Source organism: Protopterus annectens, chromosome 7.part0 (assembly GCF_019279795.1).
Source record: "Protopterus annectens isolate FY-2018-M chromosome 7.part0, PAN1.0, whole genome shotgun sequence".
Classification (NCBI taxonomy): Eukaryota; Metazoa; Chordata; order Ceratodontiformes; family Protopteridae; genus Protopterus; species Protopterus annectens.
The window spans coordinates 601958573-601976228 of NC_056739.1; the positions used below are offsets into that span (position 1 = coordinate 601958573).

General features: G+C 37.9%; 1 protein-coding gene across 3 annotated transcripts in view; it reads left to right on the forward strand.

Moving 5' to 3' along the window:
- Window positions 1-17656, forward strand: part of LOC122806621 (collagen and calcium-binding EGF domain-containing protein 1-like) — an 876736-nt gene that overhangs the window by 834133 nt on the left and 24947 nt on the right. The window lies entirely within an intron of this gene.

The following is a 17656-nucleotide window of genomic DNA, read 5'->3' on the forward strand; positions in this document are numbered from 1 at the left end:
TGTCCTGATAGGGAATGATTTTGATAATGCAGTACTGTGTGTGCATGCAGTTACACACAGTCAGACTTGCAGACAAGCATGTGGGTCTGGTAGCTGGGGGGAGTCCCAGACAGACCGCACACTTGTAGCCAGGACTAGTGAGGTGGTTACTTCAGGGAGGGTGGTACCCTGTAGCAGTGAGACTGAAGGTAAGCCACAGCTGCTTGAGGGTACTGATGTTCCCTTGGACAAAGTGACTGCAAGGACAGAGGTGAGTGGTAGTACCCAGACTGACAGTGAGGCACGGCTGTCAGAGAATACCAGACATCCTGTGGAAGGGGAGCTGGGAAGGGTTTCTAAGAGACAGTTGAGACAGACTCCGCTCTCAGACCCTACCTTACAAGGCGTGAGGGAGGTTGCTAGTGAGGCACTTAATTCACAAGGGAAGGGGGACTCTGTATAGTGGTACAAAGGGTTACTGTCTAGAAGTGGACCCCTGAGGGAGGGCTAGAGGGTGAGAGAATACAGCAGTTGGTAGTTGCCAGAGCCTATTGTCTGGCACTTCTAGCCATAGCCCATGATATTCCCCTTTGCAGGTCATATGGGCATAAAATATACAAAGAGACATATTATGCAGAACCTTCATTGGATTGGGATTTCCAGAGATGTAACAGGGTACTGCAGGACCTGTAAGCAGTGCCAAAAGGTAGGCAAGGCAGGAGACAAGGTGGAAGCTCCTTTGATGCCTTTGTCTGTGAATGAGGAGCCATTTCAGAGGGTAGCTGTGGATATTGTGGGGCCTCTGAGTATCCCATGTTCCACAGGGAAAAAGTATATCCTAGTGGTAGTAGATTATGCTACCAGATACCCTGAGGTGGTGGCTCTGTCCTCCATTGAGGCAAAAAAGGTGGCAAATGCTTTGTTGATTTTCAGCAGGGTAGGTTTCCCAAAAGAAATACTGACTGACAGAGGTGCCAATTTCATGTCAGACCTGCTGGCTTGTCTGGCACTGTGGGGTGAAGCACCTAATGACAACCCCCTACCAACCCCAGACTTAGTGTCTTTGGAGGTTAAACTCTACACTCAAGATGATGCTATGGGCATTTGCAGACCAGTTTAAGAAGGAGTGGGACAAATATTTGCCCCATCTGTTGTTTGTTTACAGAGAGGTGTTCCAGGAATCCACACATTTTTCACCCTTTGAGTTGCTGTATGGACATAGTGTGAGGGGACCTCCAGATTTGATTCAAGATGACTGGGAGGGTGAGTGCGAATCTCACAAGAACACAAATCCAAGCGCTTTTTACCAGTATTTCTTTCTTTTTCTTGATCTGGTACTCGCCTTCAAGGATCACAGAAAGTGTATGCTTCACACATCTTTTTATACAAATGCATACACATTCAAAAGCAATTAGCACAAACAGCTTATCCAATTATACAATTATTCAATTTTAACAACTAAATCAACATTACATCAAATTCATCACATTTTGCTAAAAATATTACTAGTAATAATATTCATAAATATATCTATTTTTCTATAAATATTATCTAATAAATTCATATATTTTTTTAATTACAAAAAGCTTTTTTATTAATAACAAAATCAATATATAAACATATATAAACAGACATAGATTATTTTTTCTATTATTTATTATTTTTTTCTTTTCTCCCAAAATTTAAGATAATCAGGGGAACCACCATGGTGAGAATTTGTGTGTTGGAACACTTAAAAGACATTAGAAATCATAGTGAGAGTAGTCCTGTGGCCCAATATATTGTTCAAAAACATGGTGGTTCCCCCGATTGTCTTAAATTTTGTGTTTTGGGTAAACCATTTTCCATGGGAGGGAATGATTATCTTTATAAGCTACTTGAACTAGAGACAAAGATGATTTTAAAATTTGGAACTTTAAAGCCCTTTGGACTTAATTTAGAACTGGCTATTTAGATCTGATTAAAATAGGAAATAAAGGGAAAAAAGAAAAAAAGAAAAGAAAAAAATAATAAATAATAGAAAAAATAATCTATTTCTGTTTATATATTGATTTTGTTGTTAATAAAAAAGCTTTTTGTATTTAAAAAAATATATGAATTTAGTAGATATTTGTAGAAAAATAGATATATTTATGAATATTATTACTAGTAATATTTTTAGCAAAATGTGATGAATTTGATGTAATGTTGATTTAGTTGTTAAAATTGAATAATTGTATAATTGTATAAGCTGTTTGTGCTAATTGCTTTTGAATGTGTATGCATTTGTATAAAAAGATGTGTGAAGCATACACTTTCTGTGATCCTTGAAGGTGAAAGGCCGAGGTACCAGATCGAGAGCTAATAAAGAAAAGAAAGAAATACTGGTAAAAAGCGCTTGGATTTGTGTTTTTGTGCCTAATTTATGGTTTAAGAAGGTGTGTGGAACTGAATCTCACAAGGAGTCTGTTGTAGCATATGTCCTAAACCTTAGGACAAGGCTCAGGGAACTCATGGGCTTGGCCAGGAGAACCTGGCAGAATCCCAACAGCAGAAAAAGGTCTGGTATGACAGGAATGCTCGAACTAGAGAGTATGCTGTAGGGCAGCAGGTAATGGTTATCATTCCTCTCAGACACAGCAAGCTGCAGGCAGCTTGCGAGGGACCCTACAAAGTTGTAAGGAAGGTCAGTGATGTTAACTACATGATAGAACTGCTAGGCAGGAGGCAGAGGCAGAAACTGTATCATGTCAACATGATGAAACCTTACCATGATAGGGAGGCCCTTGTGCTGTGTATTTGCAGTGGATGTCAGGAGGAGTCTGATGGGGATCTGGTGACTGATCTGCTCAGTGAGACTTGAACTGACACCTCAGTGGAAGGGGTAGGACTGTCCCAGCAGTTATCCCATACCCATGTTCAAGAAATCTGAGCAGTGTTACAGGAGTTTGCGGACAGTTCACTGGGAAACCAGGGTGCATCCACCAGGTGTAGCACCATGTGGGACCCCAAAGGCCTGTTAATCAGGCCCATTATAGGGTGCCTGAGAGAGTCAAACAGACTCTGAGGGAGGCAAAAATGTTGGAACTAGGGGTAATTCAGGAGTCCAGCAGTCCTTGGGCTTCCCCTGTGGTGCTGGTACCAAAGAAGGGTGGCAACACCAGATTAAGTGTGGACTACAGGAAATTAAATAGTTACACAGAGTCAGATGCTTACCCCATGCCTAGGACAGATGAAGCCCTAGAGCAGCTGGGTAGGCCTATGTATTTTAGCACTATTGATCTTACCAAGGATTACTGTTAGGTGCCCTTGACTCCCAGTGCTACGGAGAGGTTAGCCTTTGTGACTCCTTTTGGTTTGTATGAGTTCCCAAAGATGCCCTTTGAGATGAAAAATGCCCCAGTAACTTTTCAGAGGCTGGTAGATCGTATCCTTGCAGGAGCAGGAGATTATGCCCTTGCGTAGCTAGATGATATTGCCTTCTACAACCATTCTTGGCAAGAGCACCTTCAGCTTGTCAGTGAGGTGCTGGGCAGACTACAGAGGGCAGGGTTGACCATTAAGCCCAGCAAATGTCAGGTGGGTATGGCAGAGGTCTCCTACCTGTGACAGAGTGGGGAGTGGTAAGATCAGGCCAGAACCTGCCAAAGTGGAACCCGTTCAAACATGGCCTGCCCTTGTCACCAAAAAGCAGGTGAAGGCATTCTTAGGGACAGCAGGGAACTACAGAAACTTACCACCAATTATAGTACCATAGCTGCTCCCCTCACATACGTGACAAGGACAAACAGGCCAGATAAGGTAGTACGGACACCAGGATGTGAGCAGGCATTCCAGATGCTTAAAGGAGCATTGGGAGGACCCCCTGTGTGAGCCAGTCCAGATTACAGAAACAAATGTGTTGTGTAAGTGGATGCTTCAAACCATGGGGTGGTGGCTGTACTTAGCCAAGTTTCCTCAGAGGAAGAAGAGCACCCTGTGGTATATCTCAGTTGTAGGCTTCAACCCAGGGAGGAATGCTATGCAGATCTAGAAAAGGAATGCCTAGCCATAGTGTCAGCACTGCAGAAAGTTCAGCCTTATGTGTATGGAAGGAAATTCACTGTAGTTACAGACCACAATCCCTTAACATGGTTACATCGAGCCAGCCAGCAAAATGCCAAGTTACTAAGGTGGAGCCTAGGGTTGCAAGCATATGATATGACAGTACAGCACCACAGTGGGGTTAGCAATACCAACGCAGATGGGGTCTCAAGACAGGGAATGGGGTAAAGTATTCCTAGACAGGCCAAACCCTCTCAAGCAAAGTTTCTCAAGTGGCACTTGAAAAACTAGCTTGAGTTTTCGGGGGCTGGCAATGTGACACTGCCAGCCAGCTATCTAGAATGTTGTAAATAATTCTATGTCATCTGTGAATCTTGATATGATTTATACATAACTGTATGTTATGTACTGAGATTCAAGAATGTAACCACAGCATACTCTGGTGGAACACAGAAGATTAGTTTAGAAAACTTCAAGAAAATAAGCTGAAATTAAGTGCTTTATGATTGTGTTATGAAAGTTAGTTTCAATGCAGCAAGAAGACAGGATGTCTAGTGCTAATAGTTTTTTTGTATTGTCTTAGAGAAAAGTAATTACTAGGTCTAAAATGTAAAAGTGTTTTATTGTTTTATGACTTCCAAGATCTGAGCAAACATCTGAGAGATATGTATTTTTAACACAGAGATGTTAAAATTCTAAGTTTCTATTTAACCTGGGAACTAAAGTCGGGTGAGAAAGAATGATGTCATCCAAGCTAACCCAGCAGTAATGTTTGATATTAATTTAAGAACTCTGTTAAAGAAAGACTGTGCATTTTGTATTTTGTCTTGAACCTATCAAGAACACCGACTCATCATCACCATCTGCACTTGCTCCGTAAGTAAGATTTAGGGCATTGTATCTGTCTTAGATATAGATGGGAGTATAGTAAAGATTAGATTAGATTAGATGTTTTCTGTATTTATTTGAGACTGTCCTGCAATGTTCTTTTAAAATATTTCCTGTGATTTTGAACTCTGAAGTAAGTATATTTGGGTACTGAGTATTGTCTTGTTTTTTTTTATTATTTATTATTAAATATATTTAAACCTATCTTTGTAGCTGATATTTGCGAGACATATTTAATCTGTTAGAGTACTTGCATATGTATTTGGTGACACTGTACAGGCCATTCCTAAATAGCCTTGCAAGTCTTGGTCAGACTACCATTTGGATAATGGTAACATTACATAGTAGGATTGGACACCCTTTGTAAGGGACTTATAGTAGCTGATGAGTAGGGGTTGGTGGCAGTGGAAACTACCTTATAGTCTGGGCAAAAGGGGGCATAGCTAGTAAACATGTGCCAGCTTTCCCCAGGTGTGAGTGTGTTTGTATATAAATCAAATCTCAACGTGTGTGTGTGCGTGTCTGTGTGTGTGTGTGTGTGTGTGTGTGTGTGTGTGTGTGTGTGTGTGTGTGTGTGTGTGTGTGTGTGTGTGTGTGTGTGTGTGTGTGTGTGTGTGTGTGTGTGTGTGTGTGTGTTTATGTGTCAGCTACTTGGGCAGGAACACGAAGCACTGGTTGGACAGAGAGGGTGCTGGAGGTCTTGCCTTGGCCCCTCAGCTGAGATCTTAACCCTATGGCTGTGCCAGTGGGGAGTCTTATTGGGGATCTAGAGAAAGAGGGGGAAACCAGCCCCAGACTGACTGTGATCTCTGTGTGCTTTTAAGGGAAATTGCACTTTACTGTGTGTGTACTTGTCATCCTCCCATAGTGTAGGTCCCTCACTGTTGCCAGTGGTGAGGATTGAGGCTCCTGGATCGCTGGGCCAGTGTAGGGGTGTGACACTTCTCATAGCTGAAACTGTAGTGAAAATGACAACCAGATAAGCTACAATCCCTTTTCATGGGTAAAATGGGAGCAGTGTTGCTCAGAGTCATATGGTAGGCAAATGGAGGTCGTGAGAATCAAACTGAGGACTCTACTGCAAGGTTTATGTTGCACAACACGTAGTCTTCATGTTTTGCACCAATTTCCAGACTTTGAATATATTTGGATCAAATATGCCCCAGAGCTGCACAATTAAAATGTTTTTATGACTGTCTGGAATATTTACAAAATATATGGTTCTCTATATGTTTAACTTTCCTGTAGCAACAAAAAGATCTGTAGTCATTTGCTACCCCCATTCTATATCAACCCAAACGCTATACTATATACCCTTCCTGTGTCCATTTGAACTTGAGGAAATGCTTTAGCTACTTCAGTTTGTCAGTTATGGATATGCTGAAATAATGACTTCACTTAATATATATTCAGTAATTGCTGTCTGATATCATTTTCTTTTTTTTCCCAGAATAAATTTATGTTTAGCTTGCCTGTTTAGATGTAAATCATACAAATAAAAAACTCGGATGGCTTGGTGGTACGTCTTATGACTATAGTGTGCATGGTCCAGGGTTTGGCACCTGCGTTGCTTTACAAATGTTTTATGGGTGGGAGGCTGGCATAATGGTTAAGGTGTTTACCTTACAAACACAAGGTGCAGGGTTTGATTCTCACAGGGGTAATTGGCTAGGTTTAAAATGGCCCAGAAGGGCAGTTAGTGTAGTACTAATCTATGAACCTAAGATACCAGTGTAAATGTAAATCATATACATAAAAAAGTGTTACAGGGTGTAAAACATTCACAAATCAAGATTAAAGCCTGTTCAGTTTTGGGGCTAACATCTTGTATAACTTCCAAATGAAAATGCGCTAGCGTTTTTGTCTGGCATTTCATTTTTCTGTTTTGTGAACTATTACTTCCTTCTAGCATGGGGTGGGGGAGCATGCCCGGTAGGGAAATCAACATACTGATGGAGTCCAAGCTGACTTAAAACTTCAGTGATATAACTATCCTTATCACTTCTGGCAGTGTACTTCCTGAGTAAATATCATGGGAATTTAAATCACCTATCATTTAGATATGTTTATCTAATTTTCCTATGTCCGTCATGATTGCCTATAGGTCATTTGAAGAAAGCTAATAACTTCTGTAGAGCCCTATAAAGCACTGGTGCAAAGTTTGGACATAAATCAACAAAAATGCTTACACATTGCTTAATGTTAGTCATAGTATTGTGATTGAGAGAATCCTTGAGGTTAGAAGTCAAGTTAGAGCTGTGTTTGCAGATTATGTCAGGCTAAAGGATTATATTTATATCTCTAGGCTTAACCTTCATCCTTTCAATGAGATGTGTAGTGTGAGTGAAGATTAGAGACTAAAACTACTGTAAAACGCCTACAGGCAAACCTAACCACAAATAACAGTACTGGGTATGGTTAGGGTATATAGTCTCTGATTTTGCTGCAAGAACTTCTGGAAGTGCAGAAACTGTATTTGCCTTCATTGGCACTTTTTAAGAAGAAGCCCACAATTTATTAACATGTTCACATTCTGTGGAAACATGATCATTATACATTGGAGCAGCAGTTGTGGTCTGTAGCTGTTGAGAAGATTATCAGTGGAGGCAGTAACAATAAAATCATTAAGGTTTGCTGAAAAGGGATGTCATGGGACTGCATCCTGAGCAATAAAGCTAGGCTATATATGGTATGTGTTACATACTTTTTAACTTGCTTTTTGCGAATCTACCTGTTAACACTTCTTTACACCAACATACCCATTAAATAATTTGATATGAAGACTGCTTATGTGGAGTTCTTGAGGACGGATCAAGCAAACTTGCTGAAATCTTGTATTTTGCTTTTCAGATATGCAAACTTCAGTCATGAGCCTGTAGTGTTTACGTGTCGGGAATGCAGCATTGTCTTCACTGGTATGAGGAGATAAGCAGCACTTTTGTCAGGAGTAAGGCTCTGAAATTATTGTTAAGACCTGGCTGGGCTCTACTCACCACTCACCTAATATCTTCCAAGACTGCAAAATTCCAACAAACTTTGTGTCTAATTTCACTGTTTGGGTCAAATGATCATACTTCCTTTTCCAGTGCAGTGTTGCACTACAAATAGATAAGGACTTCATTTTGGCCCATAATTTGCTGAATAATATTATGTAATATAATGTAGTTTCATAGTAGGCTAGCTGTCTTTGTGGGTCATTTTAAACCTAGCCAATTACCCCAAGTGAGAATCAAAGCCTGCACCTTGTGTTTGTAAGGTGAACACTTTAACCATTATGCCTACCTCCTACATATGCAGATGTCTACCTGGAGGGAACTTCCCAGATCATCTGACAGAAGAATTCCATCCTCTGTTTCGTAACTCTCAACTATTATGTTTTATGCCTAGCATTATGATTTTGACCCTCAGATTTATCCTTGTTTCTCTTTGATTTATTGATGTTCATCATAAAGTCAGTTCTGTTTGCGAGTACATATCTTATTAAATAAATAAACTAAGTCTATATAAAGTTTCCATATCACTATCTACGTATGTTCTAATATGTAAAAACGTGCTATTGTAAAAAAAATGCTCCTCTTTCTGACTTTCTGCTACATGTTTTCAAGCCTAGTGCCATGAGTTTTAATGCTTGGATGTTGAGAGAGATGTCTGTTATCCTTTTATTAGTTATATATTAAAAAAAGAAATACAAAATAAAGGTGCACCATCTGAGCAACATAGTTTGTACAACAATGAGATCTGCAACATTTACATCATGAAGGTATAAACGTTGGCTTTCCAAAAGATCCAAACTTCCCTATATGCAAATCCTAGACATTATTAAAAAACGCACACATCATTCATTTTAATATGTATTCTTTAACAGTCCATAACTTAAATTTCATATAAGCAGCTGTAAAGGAATCCTTCTCTCTCCTACTACCCCTACCTCTAACATATAATTAAAATGCCTTTACTCTTGTAATTATTAAGCATTCTATACGCTCCAAATAACAGAGGTCTGATAACCTGCTTTATCTCTTCTCCTCCCCTTTAATCATACCTTAAGTGCCCTTTCTCTACAACCCTCAATACCCTCAAAAATCACAAATTCCTGCTTATCCCATACCTCATCCAGAAATAGCTTATGTCATTTTCCATTCATGGCGAAAAACTAAAAATCTTTGTTATCTTGATGGTGTTTCCCTTCTTTGCTGACATATCCCCCATTATCCAGCCCCTATTCTTCTTACAAATGACACCATTCTTCCTTCTCATTAAGCACTGACACAATACTCTATATCATAATCCTTCCAGGTGTTTTCTCCCTACCACAGTACCTCACACCTTCCCTAATTTTTCTCATTTTCTCATCCATCCACTTCCTTAGTTTTCCTTCCCTGTTGTCAGAGATTTCCCTTTGCCAACAGTTGGTATTCCTAACTTTTTCATCCTTTGCTACTGTCCTTTTCCCACATCTCTCTTAATAATATCTCCAGCCTAGCTATCCTACTCCAGCTATACTCACCTTCTGTACCCCAACTATTTTAATCCCTTTTCTAAAACATACCATACTCTTTTAATTTCTGGCTACCTTTTCCCAACTTTCACATAAAACTACCACTTGCTTGTATAAATTGGGTCTACTACAAGTGCTTACACACCATTAACTCACGACAAACCTTCCTGATGCCACTCACTCTTGCTGGCACTACTCTAATGCCCACTAACTCAATTCTCATGAAGTAACTGAAGACTAACTATCCTTTCCAGAACCCTAACTATAACTCTAAAAACTCCTGCCCAGTTCCTCAATCTAAACTGGTGACTGCTCCCTAAACCTAAAATCCCCCTCCCTAACTTTATCCTTCTGATACCTCTTGAATGCTCCCTAAATCTAAAATCCCCCTCCGCTTCCTAACCCTAACCTTCCATTACCTTCCAATCACTCCCTAAACCTAAAATGCCCCCCACTGCCTAACCATAATATCCTGATTGCTTCCTAAACCTAAAATAACCCTCCTGTCCCTAACTCACACCTTCCAATACCCTCCAATCTCTCCATTAACCTAAAATGCCCCACCTAAACATTTAAGTATCCTCCAAGAAATACCCTCCACCATTCCTTAACCAATTGTCACAAAAGAACAGGTCACCCTTGCACTCTCTAAAGTTTCTCCCACGTCTTTCTTTCTTCCTTCAAGACTGAAAAAAAAAAAAAACAGTGAACAAAGAGTTTAATAATTTCCCTCTGTACTTCTGTGGTGGCTGCTATAAGCTGTTTTGTCTCTCTGACTAGAAAGAATTATGATTCAGTTTGTCTGATTATAACCTAACCTACTATGTGCTCTTAATATGGATGACAAGGTTAGTACTCTTGAGATGAATTTCTTGACATCCATGTGAACACATGATAAGTTGGCTAGGATTTGAGATATGATCATAATCCACTATAACAGGCCTTGAATTATATCACATGGACATAGAAGACATGTTTTTGTTAAAATAAGATATAAATAGCTAGTCACAGGTAATTCAATTTCCTATCATCAATACCTTGTGATAAGGGAATAAGAGTTTTAGCAGGCCTTACTTGGTAATAGGTAAAACTAAAAATCTAAACAGGAGTCTGAGGCAGTAACTTTGAGACATATACTTAATGCTGCATAAATAGTAATAGCACAAACACAAATATATTATTCGACTATAGCAATTAATGTTATAGGTAAAGCACCTGGTCTATATTGCAAAATCTGATGGTACAAATGTTATTTTGTACATAGTTCTAATTGTGTATATTATGCTCAAGGTGATTTGTGGTATTTCTGTACAGGAAATATATGATTCCTTTGTTATACTTAAGATATTTCAAAGACACCAAAGTGAAAGTTTGCATTGTAAAAGTTCTAATAACAAGATATCTTCCTCAAATAGAATGCAATAAATTGTTGCTGCCCCATATTGATTATGAGTGTCATATAATATGCTTGCGGTCTTCAAAGTAACACTTCAGACTGTTATATTACAAGCTGGATATAACTGGCTTATAAGTGTACTGTGTAGACTGTACTTATATTTCAAGCAAAAAAAATGAGCATTTTAAAATTTGCTTACTGTTTCATTAAGACAGTGGTTTTGCACCAAATAATTTTTTGAAACCAACAGCCCTAGTTGTCCCATACTCTAAACCACAACTTTTAAATATACCGACAACAGCTTTGCTTGTCCAAAGCAGCAGATGAATGGTAGTGGGGACTGTTTTGAGGCTGACCACTAATACAGAAATGTTTGTCACTGATGTGGAGTGCTGTGGGATATTAATCAGGAAAAGGCATGTGATCTTGACAAATATGTGGCAATACTGCAGTATATTTTTTATGTTTCAAGCTTACAACCCATACCACCTCTAAGCATAGCCCAGAAACTTTTAATGAAATGCTTTGTCAGCTCAAACGGAAAGTGTAGGTATTAACAGAGATCATGTTAATTGTGAGTTCAGTGAAAAAAGTCATCTTTCACAATGAACATAAACACCAAAAATAATAATGGAACTAGTCATTGCAGGATGAAATATCTAAAAATAATAATATTAATCAAAAGGAAATCCCAAGGAAAAGAACATTTTTGCTACTTTCCAGTTAGTAAGAAGAATAATGCTAAAACCATAGAATAACTGGCAGAGAGAGACCCAATGAGTACATCTGAAGTTCACAGTGATACAGTGTGTCAAAGGCTTTAGACAAGTGTAGAAATAAGGAGATGAGTATTTTGTCATTATTTCTAGATTTACTGTAGTATCTATATAGGTACGAAGTGCAGTGCTATACTATGAAAAGGATGGAATCCATGCTGTGTGGAGGATAGGAGTTCTTCCTGCAGGAGATCGCTTAACAATTGTTTTTGAATACATTTTTTAAGTATTTTTGAGAGGGATATGTTTGCTCTAGGTCTAAAGTTAGTAATATCTCTTGAATTTCCTCCTTTGCACAGAGGGATAACGTGCGACTTTTTCCAGACAGTAGAAACATGGGATTTCTAGAATGACCTATTCATAAGGATTGAGACATGGTAGGTAATGGTATTAGCTGCTATTTTAAGGTACTTGCTTGGAAGATCATCAGATGAAGTAGAGCATGGTTTGAGTTTGTTTAAGAGTAGTTTTATATAGGATGTGGACACAGGTTTGAAGGTGAAAGTGGATGCGATGAAATGTGCTTGAAACACAAATAAAACAAAAAATAAAAAACACCACCAATGCTGTATTAATCCACACATGAAAATGAAGGAACCATTTAATAAACAATAGTCATTTATTAAATGGTTCCTTCATTTTCGTGTGTAGATTAATTCAGCGTTGGTGTTTTTTATTTTTTGTTTTATTTATATTTCAAGTTTGTGCTCTCTTGAGCAAGTTTATTTTACTTTGTGATGATATGTGCTGTTGGGCAGGGTTAGGAATAGATGTTGGTGAATCCTTGGTTATAGATGTGCTATCTACAGTATACTACCTATGAAATAAAAGAACTGTATTACGGTTTTGAATGTTGGGTTATTGGGAGAGGGGTTAGGGTTTATTTTTTGGCCAGGATGCAATAGTTCTTTAATGACTGACCAGAATTTTTTAGGGTTGTGTTTACTATTATTCCGAAAGTTGCTATATTTTTCTTAATTTTTTTGCTTTTTAGTATGATTGCAAAGCATTCTGAATTTTTTGAGATATTGTGGTGGTTGATATTTTTGACATTCTTTCCATGCGTTTTTTCTATCCTGCATTAGCATTCTACTCTTTTTGGACAGCCAAATTACATAGGTTCATAGGTAGGTACTAGGCTATCGGCCAAAGGGCCAAAGTAAGCCTAGCCGACAAGGTTCTGGCTTACTCCACCCAAAAAAGTTAATTTCCTGTGCCCCTGTTGAGCAGAGCCATGGAAGTCATCCCCGGGGTGTATTTCCTATAGGTTCATAGGTAGGTACTAGGCTATCGGCCCAAGGGCCTAAGTAAGCCTAGCCAACAAGGTTCCCTTTTTGTTTGTTTTTAGTCTCTTCCTTCTTGGAAATGCAAGGTTATTTAGTATACTCAGGGAAGTTGTAATATGATTATGTACATGATCATTTAACTTGATCATAACAGCAGGCCTAGTCATTTTTATCCACAGATAGCTCTTAGACACAGCTATTACAGCCCTTTTGTTGACTCTGTACACCTCTGATGTCTGATTGTGAATAACTAATAATTATGGACACAATGTATTTCATGTTTGTTTCGCATAAATACACAGTAGCCTGAGTATCCCAAATTAAATGCAGATTAGTTAGTTTCACCCCCAGACAACCCCAATCCCCAGCCATCAACATTACCCATTTGCTCTGTGCACCTCATCTAATTGTGATAAAAAAAATGAAACCTCTTGATCTTAATGCAAAACTTAGGGATAAGAACAACAACAAGAGACAAAAGCCCAGAATCAGGAACAAATTTTAAATATTGCTCATATATACTTTGAAAGTTGTTCGAATAAGACAAAACCAAAGGCAGTCTATGAAGTCTGGGACAGCTGAGAGCTGTATAATTTATGTTTTGCACAAACAGTATTTCCACATATTCCTTTTTATTTCCAAAAGCACACAGTTGTTGCAAAGCTGGACTGCTTAGACTGAGCAAATGACAAGAAGATCAACAAACAGTCCCCTCCCCACCACCATCCAGCAGTTATAGTGGGTTTGCTGTATATAGTTCATCTGGTTGTGATAAATATACCTTTTACCACAAGAATCAGGGACAACACTAAAAACCAGCGAGTGGCGCAGGTCCACAATCATGGACAGATTTGAAATATTACTCTTATATAGTCAATACATTACTAGAATAACAGTTTAGCATGCATTTTTATGAATAGGATGAATGAAGTCTGAAACACAAATGTGTATCATTTTTTTGTGACTGCAGTTCTCATTGATGTGTAAGAAAACCACAAACTGTGTAAAGAACAAATCAAAAATATGAAAAAACAGCAGGGACATTCTGCAAACTCAATGACATTTTTAACTTTTTTTCACATACACACAGTAACCAGAGAGTAATTATTTCAACTTACTTCAAATAAATGCTCATTTTTTCTTAATGTTAAGTTATACAGCATGCTTATTGGGTCTAGCACATAACTTCATCCTGGCACCATTCCTTAAAGTCCTGAAATATCTGGTTGTATATATTGAATTTGTCTATCCCCAATCTCCAGTGTTTGGCTGTACAGTATAAACTTGCCTTCCCCATACTTGGAATCCTCTAATTCCTTGTGGCACTTTTTTAATGGACTCCAAGGTTCTCATGTGAAGCAGAGCCATAAAGAACTATAATTGTACTCTCTGGTACCAAACTCTCTGATGCCAAATAGTACCATAAGAAACATATCTTTGTAGTCTGTTGTACATAACTCTTATGAACACTCATATAGTGGAAACTCACATTCATTTAATAGTGAAATAAGGTAAAGAAATCAAATAATGCCCAAAGCTAAAGATACAGAGGTATGTTTACACCAGAAGATATAAAAATACTGAATTACAAAAGCAGAGTGATTACATTTCATTGTGGCTGTATTCTCATTCTTTCAGTAGTAATTTATTTATTCTACCATCACACACAGCAATTCTCTGTCGTGTTTAGGAGAAAAGTCTTGATATGGAAGCGGCACTGTGCACAAGGTTGTTAATTGGTGGAAGGGACTTCAGTTCCTCCCCTCAGTACAGATCCACACACCTCTACACAAACAATACTATTTACCTCAATGTGCAGCAGTAATGACAACTCTGTGCCAGGTTTACAATGCACTAAAACTGATAGTAAAACGACCAAACTAAAAAGCACAAAAGTAGTTTGGACTACAAAGAATGTAACATAACCTTTAAATATGTCAATGGTAAGAAGTTAAACAAATTTATACATTTTTAAAGGTGAAAGTTCTTTGCACCCCATCACCTAATATTTGTTTTATCAAATTTCAATAAACATAAAAGCAAGCAACTGGTCCAAGAGTTAGTCAAAATATATGGTAGTTAGCTAAGAATAAACTAATTGATCAATTTGCAGAGTGTTTAAATTTGAAAGTAGCATTTTATTCAAATACAATAATTGAATCCATCAATCCATCCACAACCCCTTTTCCCATTTTTGCACATGGGAGGGTGTCACTTCAACAGCGACAGTTATTTAGACCCAACGTTTACAGAATATAATGTAAAAATCCTGATCAAAGTAAGGGTAGGGCAAGATTATTTGATGTAATGTTCTTCACGATACTTTCTTCTCTGATTTTTTTTTAATTTAACAGACAGTTTACATGCTCCTAAGTACTTGATTTCCTAAAAAGAAAGGACATATGTCACTGATTATTCCATTGAGATGTTGTATAGAACTTTAGTTAAGCAAATAGTAGTTCAAACAATAATGCTGTACCTTTACTTGTAAAAGACTAACTATTAATTTTAGATTCATTGCTGCTGGGAAAAATCATGTGTTATAATGCTGAAGTGACAAAAGGAGAATATTGCATACTGAACTAGTAAGAAAGAAACCGGGGTAAAGCAAATGATCTTTAAATCATAAATCCAATATTAGCATATATCATGAAACAATTGCTATGGGAGATGATACTTTCTTTTTCAACAATAAGAAAAGTGCACAGTTTTTATTATCAAACCATAAATGACTGAAAAGATCTTTGAAAGTTATATAGATAATGTTAACATTAGTAACATGGGTTTTTGATAAAGCTTACAAATTTCTGATTGTAATGTGAAGTCCCTAGCAAAGAAGTTGAACTCAAACGTGGGAAGTCAGATGTTGATATCAAAGAATTCTGTATTAAGATATCCATATTGTTAGATATTGTTTGACTGAGAATGGAAATCTGCAACAGGTTAATTTTACAAAACAAAATTTAAATGAAAAGCTTCAGTTGACTTCTCCAAAATAGTTTATGTTTAGAAATTATTTAATAAATGTTTTTCACATGAAAGGTATAGCAAGATCTTCTTCTTCTTCTTTCGGCTTTTTCCCAGTTAGGGGTCGCTACAGCGGATCACCTTGTCCGCTCATGATTGGCAGTAGAGTTTTGTGGTGTTGAATTGCCAGCCCGGTGCCCAACCTTCCACAGAAGGCACACACATGCACACACTCACACCTAGGGCCAATTTAGAGTGTCCAATCCACCTGCAACATGTCTTTGGGATGTGGGAGGAAACCGGAGCACCCGGAGGAAACCCACGCGACTACAGGGAGGACATGCAGACTTCGCACAGAAGGCACCTCAGCCGAGGATCGAACCGGAGAACTTCTTGCTGTGAGGAAAGGTATAGCAAGATAAATATACCATATTACTTGTATATAATTTCTCCATATTGTAAACAATTTATCTATATTTTACATGAAATTGGAGACCAGGTATGACTAACAGTTGCAGGATAAAGGGAAGGAAAAAGTGTTGATCTAGAAATCAAAATGAAAATAATCTGGGGTTTCCAGATCATCAAAATACCTGGAAGCAGATAATTTGTTGTAAGATATTTGTTGTAACTGATATAGGAAATCAGATGAAGTTTGAAATTTCCTTACGCACAGGCAAAACACTTTTGTTTAGTAATGGGTAACACAAGGAGTTTATAAAAAAGAAAAGTTAATGAAAATATTCATCTCTAATTATTGCTATATCTTGCTCATTTAATGATCAGATTTTACAAATATTATTACAGTTATGGTTAAATTATGTTAAGAACATGTAATTCCCAAGTATTTCAGACTAGGAAATAATTTATGCCCAAAGAGACCAAAATGAATTAATAAGGCAATAGTTAGCAAACAGGGGAAATAATATTGTCTTGTTTCTACCTACTAATATATTCTAACTCTGAGGTCATACACCATCAGATTAAAGACAGTTTCTTGATTTTCAAAAGAAACTATATATCTCCCTAAGTATTTACCCTGAGGCTGTATTGCTTAGGAGTTAAAATGCATTAGTAATTAAATGGTGAGCTTGGGAATGGTTTGCCCATCTCCTGCGAAAAGTACTTCTACATAAAGTCACTCTCAGACCTTTTGACTATTTTACCATTCAGCTCTTGTGCATCTGGATTTTGAGATAGGATCAACAGTAATAAATTTACTTTAAGGAGGTTATAGTTGATTATAAATGTTCCATATTTCCTCAATAAAAATGCAGTGGCTTTGACATAATTATTAGAGAAGTGCAATGAAAGGAAATGGAATTTTTGAGCAATCACTTATGTTGGTGACTTTTTTTTTTGCAATTCCATGGTGGAGAATTCTCCATTTATGGCTGATTAATGTCCAAGGTGGTTCTTCCTAAGCTTTACCCCTCTCCCAACCTAACTATTCAGACAGAATCATCCAGGTGTTTAACCCTCAATCAAATCCAGGGGTGACAGTAGCCCACTTCCACTACCGCTGCTGATGAGATGCAAGGGAAAACTAAGCACAGGAGCCACTTCTGCTGTGAATGTTCACTTGCTTAGATAATTTACAGCCCCCTACCATCCTGTATGATGTGGTCATATTGCAAAGGATACAGCATGCAGTGACACAGATCTTTTCCCCAAAGAGACATGAGCAAATAGTCTCATCATAACTGCTTCTACCTCCAGATACAGGAAGCACCAGAGATGCTAATGGAATTTGGATCATCTGGGTCTCTGTGATTTATTCCTCTTCTTCAACAGAGCTGGCATACTTTTGTGGAAAATAGAGGTGAGAATGGTAGAATAACCT